The 11,122-nt window shown below is 38.1% G+C and overlaps 1 protein-coding gene across 3 annotated transcripts in view; it reads right to left on the reverse strand.

Moving 5' to 3' along the window:
* ACSL3 (acyl-CoA synthetase long chain family member 3) overlaps nt 1–10,341 on the reverse strand; it is a 62,674-nt gene extending 52,333 nt beyond the window's left edge. For 2 of the 3 annotated variants that reach the window (XM_081956374.1, XM_081956372.1), the window contains exon 1: nt 10,150–10,341. The gene's annotated coding sequence lies outside the window, so the exon portion shown is untranslated. Of the gene's footprint in view, nt 1–10,123 lie in introns of all 3 variants that reach the window. The other variant, XM_081956373.1, reaches the window with a different exon arrangement.
* Between the last annotated feature and the right edge of the window lie 781 nt (nt 10,342–11,122).

An 11,122-nucleotide genomic window follows, 5' to 3' on the forward strand; every position in this document is an offset into this window, starting at 1 on the left:
ATGTGACGATGCCATGACAACACAAGTTTTGACACAGCTGATCTAGTTAAAAGTGCTGTGTGCAATTTGTAAAAAAAAGCCCTCAAAAAGGGCTCAGAAAGATCAGTTTACATTCCAATACCAAACAAACTACTGAACAATTGTATTTTTCTCAGCCTTCCAACAATGCATAGTAAAAAGCTACCAATGAATAAGCTGCACTCAAGAGGAGTCAGAAGCATCAGAAATCACACTAGAAAACAATTACTGGCTACTGGCTGGCTTGTAGCTAGTCTGCCTCTTTGAAAGGCTTGAAAGACTGTTAGTCTCTGCTGCTTCTTACTCCAATTATGTCAGTTTCAGAGTCTCATTCTACCAAACTTTTCCATCTTTTCCACACATCCAATTGTCTTTTCATTCAGTTTTGATTTGACTACCCTTCCCTCTTACACTACTCCCTGTACTATCAGATATTTTCTTGTATCTCTCTATAGTACAGGTGTGGTCCTCTAATTCTTTAAACTCCACATACCCAAAACCATAAGGAAGAAGAAAACTACATTAGCAGCTTTAAGTTTTTACTCCCATATGGATTTGTTTTGCTCTATATACAGAATTTTTTTAAAAATGCCATGACCAGAGACTGTCACTGAGGATAAATGTAATAAATGAACCAGATTCCTCACAGGGAGCACAGATACTGAAGCTAAAGCCTAACTATTTTATAAATGTTAACACAAAGACAACAGTCCTTAGAATATATCTATGGAGATTCTCATTCATCCAAAGATGCTTTTCAAAAGGTTCATTTCAGTTCTCAAAACTGAAGAAGCTTCTTGGATGAGAAAGGAAATACAATACAATTCAATAGCAGAGTTGGAAGGGACCTTAGAGGTCTTCTAGTCCAACCCCCTGCCTAGGCAGGAAACCCTATATCATTTCAGACAAATGGCTATCCAACATCTTCTTAAAGACTTCCAGTGTTGAGGCATTCACAACTTCTGGAGGCAAGCTGTTCCACTGATTAATTGTTCTAACTGTCAGGAAGTTTCTCCTCAGTTGCTTCTCTCCTTGATTAGTTTCCACCCATTGCTTCTTGTTCTACCCTCAGGTGCCTTGGAAAATAGTTTTGACTCCCTCTTCTTTGTGGCAACCCCTGAGATATTGGAACACTGCTATCATGTCTCCCCTAGTCCTTCTTTTCATTAAACTACATACCCAGTTCCTGCAACCGTTCTTCATATGTTTTGGTCTCCAGTCCCCTAATCATCTTTGTTGCTCTTCTCTGCACTCTTTCTAGAGCCTCCACATCTTTTCTACATCATGGCGACCAGAACTGAATGCAGTATTCCAAGTGTGGCCTTACCAAGGCATTATAAAGTGGTATTAACACTTCACGTGATCTTGATTCTATCCCTCTGTTGATGCAGCCTAGAACTGTGTTGGCTTTTTTGGCAGCTGCTGCACACTGCTGGCTCATATTTAAATGGTTGTCTACTAGGATTCCAAGATCCCTCTCACAGTTACTACTATTGAGCAAGGTACCACCTATACTGTACCTGTGCATTTTGTTTTGGAAATGTCTTCCAAGAAAAAACAAAAAAGTCCAGTTGACTTTTGAAAAGCAATTTTGGAACAGTCTTTAAATTAAGCAAAATCAAAGGTTCTTGAACAAAAAGCAGAGAGAAGATAAAGAGGTTAAATGTCAATGAGACATACTTGACTTTATAAGGACTCAAAGAAGCAGTTACTGATAGACAATGTTGACAAAATCATTTTACTGGATTACAAAGAAATGGAAACAACCAGATGATTGTTTATGATTATATAGTTTAAACTATATATTCATTTTAAAAATAATGCAACTATTTCAACTATTATGAAATCTTAAACTCTTTGTCTTATTAACTTATTTACCAAACTGACTTGTGCATGAGCTATGAATTTTAGATCTCAAAATGCAGCTCAAAATTGGATTTAGTCATCCGCAGATGGGCTTATCAGCAAGTATATTTGATGTACAGGTACTTTAAAATATATTTTTTAAGTTTTTAACTTTTTAAAGGTACCTGCATATGCTCACAAAGAAGCCCATCTATAGAAAAAAGCCAACTCTAAAATTTTTAACCAAACTATCATGAAAAATGTGCCTCCCCAGATAATTATGAAAATTACATGCAAAAATATTGAAGGTCAGGATACCACATTTTTATGCTTTGGTTAAAAGATAACTGCAGATTGCCTTATTCACGAGCATATATAGTAATATTTAGTTCTTACAGCATAATATATATATTTTTTACAACAGCCACTTCATCAATTCACTTGATATAGCCACAGTAGTTCACTAACACAATACGGTTAAATGAACAGTTAAGGGTGCTTAGAACTGCTCAAATCTGCTTGATTGAAAAATGGCCTTATGTGCTCTATATAAATTAATATATAACATGTATGTCACTAAGATAGCTAATTATGTTACTTATAATTATGTGTTAGATGTCCACTGTTTTGACCATTTTGTAAATTTCCAAAGGCATCTTGCAGGACAGTGCTGAAAAATCGCTGGACTTACTATCCCAGAACATTATGGTAGAAACATGTTTGATCAAGTTGCACATTTCTGGAAGGTGTTCAAAATGCTAAAACAATTTCCCTCCTTCTTAAAAACCATGTTTCAAATGATCTTTTTGAAACAAAAGTTGTAGTTATGGTTTCTAACTATTAAATGCAGACCAAACATTAATGCATCTAAAGAAAACCTTGTAATTATAGTTTAATTAGTAAATTGAGAAAGATTCTAGGGCTAGTTTGAGAATAAGATTACATCAAGGTTTTCTGGATATTTGTATTTAACCTTCCAAATAGACAGTATTACATGTATTTTAAAGGAATCCAATTCAGCTCTATTATGTCAAATGTATCTTACAAAATGTATTAAATATAGCTTAATGTAGTAAACTATTGAGAGCTGGCTTGGGTAGTGCTTAGGGCATCAGGCAAGAAACCTAGAGACAGTAATTCTAGTCCTGCCTTAGGCACAAAGCCAGCTTGAAGACTTTGGGCCAACTGTCTGTCTGAGTCCTAGGAAAAAGACAATAGCAAAGCACTTCTGAAACTTTGTAAAAGTGCAGGGACTAATCCAAGCAATCACTAGGAATTAACATTGACTTGAAGGCACAAAATGTTATCTATTCACTACATCTGATCACTATTCAGTGGCAGTATAGAACATAAAAAATAAAATCACACTATCATTTGCTAGCAACATAACTGTGGCTACAACTTAAATCAACTTAAATACAACTTAAATCAGCAAACATGTCTGTTGTCCAAGAATTAAACGTATTTGATTTTAGCAGATGTAATACATTAAAAAACAAGTTTAATAACATCCAACTCTATTGTTCATTGTAATACTCCACAATATTAAATCTCATTGCAGTCATTACAGGCCGTTATCAAGAACAAGCAACTAAAAATGTGAATTTTTGAACCCAAATGGGTTTAAATATAAAAATGAGTTAATCTTCATTGGATAATAAAAGGTAAATATGTCCAGGGGCAGGATGCTAGTAAGTTATCAAAAACAAAAAACAAGGAATCAGAGGAGGAATACTTTTCTGCAAATGTTTTAAAATCTTCCCTATTTTATTCTTTAAATTCCCAGGATTAACACGAGTCAAGTCAATTTAATTGGGAAAGTTTATACTGTGAATTAAAGTACATTAGAGAAAACAACCGCCCTCTAGTGCTCTTTTTTTAAATAGCACGATTCAAACTAGTCAGCTTTCTTGCAATCTATTGTTTATATACATGTTTCCTTGGAACCAATGTGGTGCAAGCGGATGAGAAGTGCTATCCAGCACCTTTCAGATTCATATCGTGTTTTTTTTAACTGCAGCTCTCTGCTAATGGGTAAACTTTACCTGAGAGCTCCTGGTGGGCGAGAGGGTGGCAAGTTTTTCCCGCTTTCCTCCCATCCACCGGGTAGTCCTTCCCACCCTCCGTTTTCTCAGGCAGGCGCCCGGCCAACTATTTCCTCTACCCTGGGGTTAAATGCAGCCTCCGAAGAGGGGTTGCCTGCTCAGGAGGCAGGGTGCATGTGGGATATGCGGACACATGCATGGGGTTAGGGCATATGTGCAGGGGTGACACACACATGCACAAGGGGGCAGGTGCATTCTCTCTGTTCATCCTTTTTTTACTCTAATAGATTGCAGGAAGCTGGGAAAAAGACAGGAAGAACATTAGCCAAATCCAACAAAGAGATAACAGAGGAGTTTGTAAGTAGCTTACTTCATAAGCAGTAGCTCAATCTAGGCTGCAAAACCCTCAGAAAAAAATAATAATAAATAAATTCAACTCATTCAAGAAAATATGCCTTACTGAACTCCCTAATAAATGTGGGCTGAAGGTTCTTAGCAGTGTCCAAAAGTCTGTTTTTTGTCCCCAATCCTGCTGCTGAAAACACTTTACAGCGATCAGTGTAATTCTTGCTTCATTGTTCGTATTGTTCATATTGTTCGGTGAGGGCTTGGCATTTACTAGGTATATTTTTATAAACCTTTTGCTCTTAATCAAAATGACCTTTTGATTATCTTCTCATAAGCATTTTTTTTCTGTGAACTAAATCGCTGAAACTTGTTGCATCCTATCTCATGCAATTTCTTGCCCTTTTCTGCATCTCCTAGATAGCTCTCTCGAGGTGTGGTGACCAGAGCTATATGCAATATTCTAAATACTACTACACCAGTGGTGGGGTATATGCAACCATTGAGGGAATGTAAATACAAATTTCAATTTGGTTACACTGGCCTAAATGGCTCAAGATCAGATTAGGAACAAATCATGGGACTTGAAATATGGTCCTTAAGAATTTAGATTGTGCATTCTTGAAAGGGGCAATTCTTAGACTGAATTGGGCTAAACGCTGAATTCTTCGCATAAGCACTAAATTATTGTTGTTATCATTCTTCCTAATAACCAAATGAAATGACTGCTTTTGGAGAGGTATCATGAGATGCGGATACAACAAAAAGTAATTCAAGTTTGTAACATTTAATATTTGGAGTACCTATCAATATAAGGTGATAATTCTATCAAAGTGGAAACTACTTCCAACAAATTTTCTTACTGCTGGTGAAGGGAAGCAGCTTGTCTTCAGCTTGTCCATGAATACTAGGCCCTAGTAGTCTAAGTTCCAAATAAACAATCCAACATTTTAAATATTTTAATGACATATCCAAGTAACACATAAATCTAACGAGAACAAAATCTTATTTTATTTTGGCTCTAAATCTTTCATAGGTTCCTCCAATCCCAAAGCCCAAAAAACATCTGCTGAGTAATTCAATCATTTTATCTCAGTATACCAAAATTGAGACTGGTAATTATTTTGTCTCTAATGGACTTCTTTCTGTTTGGGGAAGGTATGCCTCAAACAGTCATTTGTAATTATTACTTTGGCCATTGACTAGCAAAGTGTGCCACACATACACTATTTCTGTATGCCTTAAATAGTACCTTATTGAGGATCACCAAGAGTACTTCACAGAATCCATTGAGCTACACAGGTATTCCTGCATGGACAAGTTGATGTTTAGTGTTTTCATAGAATAAAGTTGAAAACATTATTATAAACAATTAATCCAATTCAGAACGCATTTGGAAGAAATTCCAATGCACTCATTCTTTCCATGCTAAACCCAACTGAAGGACAAATACAGTAGAAAAAGAACAGATAGAGGACTATAGTCTGGGGCAAAGAATTATATTTCTTAAGAGGATATATATATGGGGGGGGGGTATTTGTGCTGTATTTGGGCATACCAGGGGTTGTAACACAAACACGTATATATATACCAGTATATTAAAGTTATACACCACAAGAGTATCAGACTAGGTTTACACGTACCCCTAATGCATCATAGGCTTTGTTTTAATGTTATGTTACACAAATTCAACCACTCCTGGTTTGTTATATAATGTTTGGGCCCAGTGTTTGCCTATCTGAAAAAGATACCATTGAAATGCATTTAACTACCATTGCTGACAACTAGCATGTCCACAACGGCTGGCTGAGTAGAATGGATTTTGTAATTTAAAGCTACTAAAGGATAAACCTACCATACTGTATATACTTCAGTGGTGGGTTGCAGGCAGTATGCCCCGGTACGGGCATACCGGAGCCTGCCCGGAGCACCGGATACCATTCCGGTACGGTGCTCCGGAGGGCCCACCCTCCCACCCAAGCTCCTTACCTGTGCTTTAAGCCTTTGGCGCTTCCATGCACGTGCATGGCGTGTATAGTGCCTGTGTGATGCTCCGCCAAGCAGATGGAGCATCACGGAAGCTTGTGGAAGCATCGCAGGCAAGTACAATGCAAGCGCGCATCTGCGCCCACACCGTGCACGTCCATGTGGGTGAATTTGGAACCCACCACTGATGTAAATAAAACAAGAATTTTAGATGCCAAAATTAGTTTCGACTTGTTACATTTATTTTCTTATACATAGATAGGGTTATCCACAAGTATATACATTAATACTTTTTAAAAGTATCTATATAACTTGTATATACTAGTGAATATGTCCAAATGAGGATAAGCCGAAACTCAAATTTTTAACCAAAATACGTGAAAAATGGAAACCCATGGATTATCCATGGCTAAGTCAATAGTGAATACTAAAGGATACAAAAACTTCAAGAATCAGTGTATCTATGGGTGATACATTTTTCACATCATCTTGGTCAAGAAGAGTTGGTTTATACACCGATGAGCTTATAAACATGCATGTATGTTTACCTAGTCTATTATTTCTGATATGAATTCATATAGAAAAGACCTGTTTGCAATGTGTATCTCTTATAACTAGGATAATTATCAATCTTCTCATACTGTTTATTTTCTTGCTTTAGAAAATTCAAAATGTATGGTGTAGTACTATCATTATACTATTAGGATTAAATTGTAGTTTTAAACAGCTCCAATATTAATTACCTACACTTATATCTTATTATTTACTTAAATTGTACCTGTAGAAAAATCCGAGTGATAACCCAAGTATTTATTCAATATGAGCATTCTTATTCTGTATAATGGTCCAGGATGGGGCAAAAACCATCAGAGAGATTGTTCTTCAGATAGTCAGGCCTATGCCATGAAAATCTTTATGGGTGATAATTAAAGCTTTGAATTGTACCTGCATGCTAGTAGGCACCTACTACAGGTCATGGAGCAGAGGCATCATATGGCCATAACATGGTATGGCTCACACATTCTGGACCAACAAATTTCTAAGTGGTCTTCATCAGCAGCCCCATGTAGAACATATTGCAGCAGCCCATATGGTAAGTGATAGGGTGATTGTCTGCAAGGCTCCCATTCTAGGAATTGCAACTGTTAACTGCAAAAGGCTCTTTTTGCATATAGAGCAGCTGGATGAGGTAGCTTTTCATCATTCCTTTTCTGCTTTTATTATGGCAATGCAGTAAAAGAATCTGTGTACTGATAGTATAAATTTTGGAACGTTTTAAAAAAAAAAAAATTTGAATCTTGTTGGTTCTCTTAAAAGTAAGTGTTTTTAAAAAGTAAAAATAAATTTCCTTAATATGAATAGTATTTTAAAAAGTGAATAGTTAGATCAGTGGCATCCGATCTTTTAGGCATCAGGGACCAGTTCCGTGGAAAAAGGTTTTTCTGTGGACCAGGAGGTGGCATGGTTTTTCGTGCTGCCGGTATATTGGGGATGAGGCTTCGCTTGTTTGTGTGACACGGTTTCTGACATGCTGGTCCACAGGCTAGAGGTTGGGGATCCCTGAGTTACATAATACATCAAGAAAAAAAAATCAGGAAGGAAAATCCTAATCAAATGAAAAATTAAGATTAGACTGTAAAAACCATGCCTTCAAAACTTCTATGATGAGTGGATATCAAAATACTCATTTGAGATCAGAAACAGTAATTATTTATTTGTATATAGATTCACCAGAATTATTTCCTGAGCATAAGATACATGCTAATATAAAATAGATACGGCTAAATTCTAAGCAGGGCATACTTTCTGATTATAGTATCTCAATTATAGCAAAGTGATCCAAAAGGTGGATGACATGAATCTGAAACTCTGAAAATAATGCAGCAATTCAGGAACAGAGTGTCAGGTTTTATATATCTTAATGCTGAAGATTTCTTTTTCATCAGAATGCTAATGTGGCCATAAAGAACTCAAATAAAGCTAAACACCATGCTGTAAATGCAGCATATCAATAGATTGGCACTGATACAGATCAAATGTGTATGTTGTTGTACAATTCTGAAAAAAGTAAGGCTCTGCTGGCCATATATTGCGTACTCCTGAAGTAAAGAATCTACAGATCAATGATCCAAAATTGATGGTAAACTTTTTAAAGAAACTTGTCTGACAAGTAATTGCAAGATGGTTAGAATCAACTAACCAAGAGGATATTCAGAAAAATTTTTATATCTTAGTAGCTGCTGCAGAAAGTTGTAAGTGATTACCTAATAAAATGTTTCCTTAAATAGTTTACTATCAGTATTTTCAGTATAATACTGGTCTAATTTAAATATTGGCTTTATTTTACTGACAGAGAAAATTATCCACTATTATTTTTTTCCCTAGAAGCCTCTTTGTGTAAAATCATACAGAGGCCCTAAAAAACTAATTAGATGACCATGCAGTTCCCCAGTCATAAGTTAATATTGATTTTATGAATAGGTTTACAACTAGTCACAGCAAAAAATAATATGACCCTCTATTTCTACTTTTTGGATATAAAAATGAGTCTCAAAGTTGAACTTTGTGGTGAAAATAAAGTCCCAAGTAAGCTTACTTTCAACTTTCCATAAATTCACCAAGCATATTGAAGATTACTGGACCATATTCCAGATACTATCACAATTTCTATTAATGAAAATACAGAGCTTTAGCTAAGTAAGGATTAGAGAAGTAGATGAAAGTTGCTCTCTTATACATGAAAGGCAATTTAACATACTCATACACTACCTGTACACAGCAAAAATAGTCTAGAAGTAAAAAAAAATAGCAAAGTAAAAAGCAAGGTAAAGTAAAAAAAGGTTCTTATTCTTCTGAAATATTTTATATACCTACTGTAGTGATGCTATCTACTATCATATTGTATCATAAATTGATTTAACAGTTTCTCCTAACTACTCTAAAGCAGTTCTGGATTCTGGCCATGTAATCCCATTTATAGAAACATGTGTGCTCATATCAGTGATGTTAGTTTGCAGTAGTGGTAGTAAGAATAGAACTAGCACAAGTGCATAAATGCTCATATGCTTTTTGGATGAATAGAGCAAGTCCTACTTCTATATCCACAATTGCTAATATAAATAGGAACCAACAATCATTTATGAATGCAAAGAGTTAAAAATTACAGAATTATTTAATCAACTTATGCATAAAAATGTGAAATCGTATTAGGTAATTAGCAGTATCACCTTAAGCCTACTTTCTACTACTACCAAGGAAAATCTAGTGGATATAATGAAGCTTATTTTGAATCAATATGCCCAGGATGACACTTCAAGGATGAACTCAAGAAAGCATCATCGTGAGTGAATAATGGTTAAAATTTGCACATGTGGCAAGAAGTGCCATTTATCATATGCAACTATGAACATTCTTGAGGCAGGTTATGACAAGGTAAGAAGTGGATACAGAAGGCAGACAGAAACATTCAAAAAGGAACTCGCCCCACTTGACCGCGTACACAATTTATTCGCCGGTAGGCTTACAGCGAGCTGCAGCCTTTACCGGCCTAACCCGGGTTACTGTGGAAGCGGGAAGAGGAATTGCATGCCATAAAATCGTGCAGGATTAACCCTATTAATAAATTCTGGAACTATGCAGCAGGCCTCTCGGGTCTGACGCCGAGTTCCAAGCCTTTCGCCTGCTTCCCACAGGCACCCCCGGGGGTCTTCCTCAAGCCCGTGCTGGGTGGCCCTGATCCGGCTCCTGTTAAGAAAAGACTCGCTTGCTTGCTTCCTTCCTTCCTCGCTTGCTCTGCCCACAGCCTGGGAGGCTCCCAACGCGGTCCTGAGAGGGGCCCTCGTCCTCCAAACCCCTTTGCTCTTCCCTCCACAAACACTCCGTACCCTTTCCCGGCTCCCGCCGAACTCACCACTGCGGCCAGAGGGGAAGCTGGTAAAGCGACGCTCCTCGTGTGTGCCGGGAGCCCCCTCTGCGGGCGTCGCGTTAACTCCAGCCTTGGGCGGACCAGCCCCGCCGAGCCAATGAACAAGGCCCAAGTCTCCGTGATGAGCCTCCCCCTCCCCCTCCTTCCGCCTCGAGCTGGCGCACCTCACAATCGCCGCGGCGGACCATCCTCATTCCGTATGCCGCGGCAGCGGATCCTCATTGGTTCGCGCAGGGTGGCGCGCGAGGGGCTGGCTCTATTACGTTCTAAAACGGTTGTGTCGGTGAGAGGTGGGGGAAGCACGAGCGCGGGAGAGAACAGCGCCAGGGTTACTCTCGGTCACTTTTTGCTTTAGGGTCACAGGCGCTGGAGGAAAGCGGTGGCGGCTGGTGGTGGTGACACAATAGACCCGTTGAAGTAGCTACAGCAGCGGCAGAGGCTGAAGGAAAGCCTAAAGGGCAAAGCTGCCTGGAAATACCATGTATGCTTTGCAAATCAAACGCCAGCGTGTCCACTGCTCAGGCACTGCCCAATTGATAGAATTACAGCACTGTTGCCACCGTTATTAGCCTCTCGCCAACGTTGTACGGTCTTGTTCTCAGGCCACCTGATCATGTAAAGGCAATTTATTATGCAGATCCATATTGGCTAATGGCGTTAGTAATTTAACTTCCGAGGCTAAACAAAGATTTAAAATACAGGTACTGGGCTTCCTGGTCTCTCATGGTCGTGCTGCCGCTGTAGGACGAAATCATGAATGACGTCGGCAGAACTCAGCGTTTGTATTTGGCCGATTTGAAGGAAGGGCATAAAATATACTGTAGTGTTAAATCGGGAAACATTTGTCTTCCGCCTTTGACTGCTTGTTGCAAATTTGATTTCAATAAACCTTGTAAAATGTATACAGTATAGCAAATGAAAGATTTAAAATGGAACTTTCTAAGGCAGTCAGTATGAC

The sequence above is a fragment of the Natrix helvetica genome, assembly GCF_964273705.1.
Source record: "Natrix helvetica genome assembly, chromosome: 5".
Classification (NCBI taxonomy): domain Eukaryota; kingdom Metazoa; phylum Chordata; class Lepidosauria; order Squamata; family Natricidae; genus Natrix; species Natrix helvetica.